This window comes from Pinus tabuliformis, chromosome X (assembly GCF_031772625.1).
Source record: "Pinus tabuliformis cultivar Carrire ecotype Pingquan chromosome X, CPIR1, whole genome shotgun sequence".
NCBI classification, from domain to species: Eukaryota; Viridiplantae; Streptophyta; class Pinopsida; order Pinales; family Pinaceae; genus Pinus; species Pinus tabuliformis.
In genome coordinates, this window is record NC_142308.1 from 1,746,639,990 (window position 1) to 1,746,647,122 (window position 7,133).

A 7,133-nucleotide genomic window follows, 5' to 3' on the forward strand; every position below is an offset into this window, starting at 1 on the left:
TTTGAAAATCTCTTCATACTCATCATTCACCCACACTACCTTTCTTTCTTCACTAGCATTTATAGTCAATCAAGCCAATGGACAGTGATTATGGAGAATTTGTCCTTGTGGACCATACGGTGACACAATAGGTGAGTTTCATGGACTTGGATGCTCAAAACCCAAGGAGTGTCAAAGATTATATCATCAAGGAAAAAGATTTGTAATGCAAGGACAAAGAGGCTAAAGGCCAAGCTAAGAAAAGTCTTGAGGAGAAAGAAAGAGCAAGAAAAACTCAAGATCTTGGTTGAAGCTTCATTGGCCCAGCATAGCACCTGACATAGATCACTCATGCCAAATTTCAAGAAATTTGGTAAACTTTTTGACATTTTTGAAATTTTCATGGAAAAAACAGGTTTTTTACGGCAAGTGCGTAGCGCCACCTGGTGCTCGCTTTTGATAGGGACCTCCAATTGAAGAAAACTTGAAATTTTTGGAGTCCTTATGAAAATTTATGCATGCCTAGAAATTACTAGGAATTTTTTACAAATTTTGGACCTCCAAAAGGGCCAAAAACACCTCAAAAATGCCCTCTTTGCCACTTTTTGGCCACATAGGAAGCAGTGTTGGGAGAACTGATTTTTGGAGGGGAAAATGGACACCAAATTCAAAAATTCCACTCGTACTAGAAAATAGGTAGATAGGCCTTTCCAACAAGCTAACTTGGAGCAAATTTGGTGAAGGGGAAGGCCTCCAAAAGAAGCTTGGAAAAAGTGCTACACACAGAAAAAATGGCACTGCACACAAGATGAAAAAGTGCCAATTTTGCTCAAAAACTCTATTTTTCGCCTAGTTTTCTTCTAGTTTGACTTTTTATCTCTTATAGTCAAATTCATGATGTGACATGATGTAAATTGATGTAATATGATGTAAAAATGATAAAAATTGAGTTGATAAGGTAGATACATTAGTTGTAGGTGGTTTAAAGTTGAATGAATCAGTTTCCTAGATTTAAGAGGCAAGTTGTTCCACTGCCTATTTTTGTGTTCCTAGTTTAGATATGGTTGAAACCACCCCTCTTCTCATGGATTTGACCCCTGATGGATAGCACAGGTGGTTTTTAGGTCTATATCATGTGTTTTTTCAGTCATTTGTAAAGGTTGGACTCTTGTGAATGCTTTGAGGACTATTATACATCACTTCTACAGTTTGGCAAGGAAATAGACCAGGGTTTGCAGAATTTTGTAGGATTATTGTGTCAAGGTGACTTAGTATTGTTTTTTCTTCTGTGATTCAAGCTATCATATGTTTATGTGTGCCATTATCTCTCTTTTTCTTCATCACTAAATGAATCAAGTGTAAAGGTGGAATTCATTGATGTTTCAGTGATCTGCCTTAGAGTTTATTTAGCTTCACATGTTTTCTACTATTTGAAGAGGACTCATGACACTTCTATGCCATATACAACTCCTCAATAGTCTTAATACTCTCCATTTCACCTAATTCAAAGTACTAAAGCACTTACCTACCTCGCCCCACAGAAACCTCTGCAAAACTGAGTTCATTCCCTGGACCCAAAACTGCCTTTCACATTTGATCCAGCAATCAACCATTAAATTCAATCAAACTCATCTGAGCATATACCTAGCCTAAAATTAGTCTTTACATTAGTCATATAAAGCCTCATTTGCTATATTTTCCTGATATTGACAAGGAGAGAGCCCTCTCCCGACCTGGTAGGGCTAGCAACCAGGTTAAGAGTGGTTTGATGTTACCCTAGACTTGCCTTTCTCAGCCTGAGGTAGATTTAGGCCCTAAAATGAACAAAAGAAATGTTAATCATGATTTCATAGACTCTAATGTTAGATCGAAGACCCACCATATTCCAAAAATTGATATGAGGAAGTTTGATGGCAAGGATCCCGCAACATGGATATTATAGATGGAGCAATTTTTCCATCTCAATAATGTGCAAAACACACAAAAGGTACGTATTGCAACTTTATATTTGGAACCAAATTAGTTTGTATGGTATCAATGGCTTTGCTCTCATAAACAAATTATCACCGGGGCAATTTTTACAGAAGAATTGACAACGCATTATGAAGATACAAAAAGCAACACTTTTTTTAGCCAATTGATAAGTCTCAAACAAAAGGGTTCAATAATGGAGCACATTGAGGAGTTCCAAAATTTGAACATAAGGGTAAAAAATATTCTAGAGGAGCATAGGATTGATGTGTTCATAGGGACTTTAAAGGATAATATCCAACATGATATTCACCTTTTGGAACCCGATTCATTAAAGAAGGCATTCAGGTTAGCAAGAAAAATGGAAAGCAAAATTATGGCAACTAGGAAGCATACCACTCACAACTATAAAGATGGAAGTGTTGTTGCCCCTAGTCTTCCACAACCTATAAGGTTGACACCACAACAATTGGAAGAAAAAATAACAAAAGAGATTTGTTACAGTTGTGATAGCAAATACACTAAAGGTCATAAGTGTGCTGAGAAGAAATTATTTTACATAGATTGTGAAGAGGAAGAAGAAAAGGAGCAAGAAAGGTCAAAAGAAGATGATATACTCTAGGAACAAAGCCGAGATAAAGAAGAAATGAATCTAACCATGTCTTGCAATGCATTGGCTGGAATTACCACTCCTCAAACCATCAAGATAGAAGGACAAATCAAGCAGAAAACGGTAATAGTGTTGATTGATTTAGGAAGTACCCACAATTTTATTCATTGTAAGATAGCAAAGGAATTGAATTGCTTCCTATATCCAACGCCAGAGTGTCAAGTGATGATTGTAAATGGAGGAATGATAAATTGCTCCAGAAAGTGCCATAATATCAAGCTATCCATGGGAGAATATGTATTGACTAGCCCAATGCTTTCCATTCGAATGAGAGGTGCTAATGTTGTACTAGGAGTCCAATGGCTACAATCCTTGGGTACAATAGCTTTTAATTTTCAAGAACTTTTCATGAAATTTTCCGTGGAAGGAAATGAAGTTGAATTAAGGGGTATTGCAGGGAAATTGGGAAAGATAATCAACTCTAATAGTATGAAAAAGATTTTAAAAAAGGAACAGAGAGGTGTAATTGCACAATTATGTTCGCTAGATGTTTCCACATCGAAATCATCTATTTCTCCAAATCTCCAAAAAGTCTTGGACAATCATTCCAAGGTATTTGAGATTCCCAAAGCTCTCCCACCTATTTGTGGTCATGATCATGCTATTCATCTGATTCCAGGAAGTGTTCCTCCAAAAATTAGGCCATACAGATATCCTTATGCCCAAGAGTGAAATTGAATGTATAATTGCAGAAATGCTAAAGGCTAGTATAATCCAAACTAGTCAAAGTTCTTTCTCTGCTCTGGTATTATTGGTGCATAAGAAGGATGGATCATGGTGCATGTGTCTGGATTATAGGGAGCTCAACAAGCTCACTATTAAAGATAAGTTTCCCATTCCTATCATTGATGAATTACTGGATAAATTGCATGGATCAATTTACTTCACCAAGTTGAATCTTCGTTCAGGATATCATCAAATCAAAATGAAGACTGAAGACATTCCAACAACAGTATTTAGAACTCATGAGGGTCATTATGAATTTTTGGTCATGCCTTTTGGCCTTACCAATGCACCTTCTACATTTCAAGGTTTGATGAATTCCATTTTCAAACCCTTCCTTGAAAAATTTGTGTGAGTATTTTTTGATGATATATTAATCTACAACAAGTCTTGGAAGGATCATGTTGAACATGTTGACAGGGTGCTACAACTATTGGAGGAGAAACAATTATATGCAAAAAGATCCAAATGTTTCATTGGAGTACAAGAGTTGGAATATTTGGGTCATATTGTATCTCATGAAGGAGTTAAGGTAGATCCTAGTAATTAAAGCCATTAAGCAATGGAAAATCCCCAAATCCATAAAGCATCTGCGAGGATTTCCTGGGTTGACAAGGTATTATCACAAGTTTGTTAAGAATTATGGGAGAATAGAAGCACCTCTAACAACATTATTGAAAAAAGATGCATTTTCATGGACTCCAGAAGCATCAAAGGCCTTCGAACATCTTAAAGAGTCAATGTGCCAAGCATCGGTCTTAACTACACTAGACTTCACAGAAACCTTTATTGTGGAATGTGATGCTTCAAGAAATAGAATTGGTGTTGTTTTAGTGCAAGATGAAAACCCATTGCTTTTGAAAGTCATCCAATCAAGGGAAAGTTTTTACACAAAGCTATTTATGAGAAGGAAATGTTGGCAATACTACATGCACTTAATAAATGGCGACCCTACCTAATGGGAAGACACTTCAAGGTAAAAACGGATCATGATAGCCTTAAATACTTTTTAGAACAAAGATTATCCTCTAAAGAGCAACAAAAGTGGGTCACAAATATGTTGGGTTATGACTTTGAAATCATCTACAAAAAAGGGAAGCAAAATGTGGTGGTAGATGCACTCTCAAGAAAGGATGAGGATGTATGTGGAAGCATTGTTTTGGGCCATTTCTACTATCCAAACAGATTGGATAAATGAAGCAAGAGATGAATCGAAGAAGGATGAAGAAGTATGGCCACTCATTCAAAAGTTGTAAAATATCCCAGTTCCAACAATATTGCCAGAACTTGACAAGGAAGGAAAAAACATATTGGAACGTGAAGCATTTACAGAATCGAGAAGTCGACAACTACGAAATTGATACATTTCAAAGCATCTCATCAAGTGGAAGAGCTTACCTGTTGAACATTTCACATGGAAGGACAAGAATTTTATACAGAAGCATCAAGAACTACTCAATCTTTCAGGAAAAAACGTTTTGAAGGAGAGGGGCATGTTAGGCCCCTATACTTCTAGTGTAACCCCTTATTGTTATTAGTACAACCCCATTATTATATTGTTGTACCCATTTCATCCCCATATTGTTATTATTGTGCCCCATAGAAGCCCACTATTGTTATTATTGTGCCATTACATTATTATTGTTACTTTGGCTCTGATTATATTATGACCCCTTAGACTCCTATATATAGAAAGGAGGTCTTGTCATTTGTATCATCCAAGAATCATTCTTTTGGTAATGTAAAGGAGGTTTCCCCCTCGAAGAGGCTAAATTCTAAGGTGTTGATCTATATTTTCTATCTTTTTTTGAGCTGGTTTAATAACATAGGATGCATGAGATCATGGAGATTATTCTCCTCCCAATCTCTGAAAAAATAGCAAAAACATAGGATGGAATGTCCTTAGGAATATGGTGCTCCTCAATGATGAAATTATAAAAAATTTGTTGGATCTTAGTTGGGTCCAATGTGGTGTATAGGTCCAACAGGTGTGCAATGGAAAAAGGAGTCAAATTGTGGCTGGGCTGGATTTGAAGCATCTGGTTGATGGATTTAGTAGTAATTGAAAACAAGAAGTCCTGGTTTGGAGCAATTATAGCCCTTTGACTAGGTAAGTAACATGCATGGGAGAAATGTACAATGTTTGGGAATGGATATGTTAAATTATGGTATATTCTATGCTTATAGCAGTTTACATATATTTCTTATTATTATCCATAGATTAGCAATCACATGTACATAAAGTAAAGTGCAGATAGAACATTAAACGATCGACAGAAAACAAGCCAAGACAAGAGACACAAGATGTGGCAGCTAGCCAGGGACAAACCCCAATGTGGGGAAACCCTTTGATCAAATCTTCCTTTATCTTCAATAATTCAGCAGAGAGAAATAGTACATAAATCTGATTTACATCAGCAGTAGCAAACCCTAGATCAGCCAAACTAGGGCAGACAATATCTTGCAAACTGACCATCGGATCGGCTTGATTCCACCACCAAAAAATGCGGCCTTTAGAGGAGATCCAGATTCACCTACAATGCAGTTCTGAGAGGCAGACTGATGGTCAATGCTGGTCAAAATTTGGTTCTGCAGTTACAGCCCTAAATTCTGCACCTTCCTTCCATACATGTGAGAGAAGAGTCTCTTTCTGCGCAGTAGGAGAAGAGCCTCTTTTTTGCACAAGAGAGAGAGAGATGTGATGAGATGAGTGTGTCCAAATGAGGAAAAGTACTATGTTTATACACAATTGTTGATGATTGAATAGATGCGACTGTTGGGCTTCTGAGCCTACATGAGTGTAGGTCGACTTGATAATTATTCCATAATCAAAATAAATTCATATCTCCATAAATACTTATTGGAATCAGATGATATTTAGATCAATCCTATACCTCTCGACGAGAGGAATCTAATAAAAATATTATTAGCCATGAATAAGATGACCCACATGGATTTTGGCCCTAGTTGCCAATTTTAGCACTCCCTCTCAACTAGGGAGAACTCCATCTGCAATTTGTATGTCGGTCGCTACTATTCATCCATCAAATGCACTGCCCTATACAGCTTGACCCTTGCTCTGCTTTGCTCTATCCTGCCTGCTCTGCTCTGTTCTGTTTTGCCTTGTTCTTATCTGCTCTGCTCTGCTCTGTTCTGTTTTGCTCTGCTTTGTCTGAATTATGAAGAGGAAGAAATTTTCAAGGATGTATCATACTGACTCAAAGTTAGTCTCAGAGTATGTACCACTGGTACTAGACTAGTCTCAACCGACCCGAAGTCAGCGTCATAGTGGGTACAACTCCTACCACTGGTCCCAGACCAATATCATCCTCCACTGACTCAAAGTCAGTCTCATAGTGTGTACCACTGGTCCTAGACCAGTCTCAATCGACCCGAAGTCACCATCATAGTATGTACCACTTCTACCACTGGTCCCAGACCAGTCCTTCACTGACCTAAAGTCAATCTCAGGTTATGTACCACTGGTCCCAGACCAATCTCAATCAACCCGAAGTTAGCATCATAGTGGGTACAACTTCTACCACTGGTCCTAGACTAGTATCCTTGATCCCAGATCAATGAAGGTCATCCTAGCATAGGGAGTGCGGTAGATAAAGCGATGCGTCCATCGGTACTACTATGGTCCCTATCCTCGTTTCCCTACTCATTGATCAGATGAGAGGTACTTCCCATGAGTCCCACACTACATGGGTAGGATGCCTCGATAGGAGAACTAATCAATCATCTCCACAGGAGAGCGAATCATCCTGTCCCACAAGAGAGTGAATCA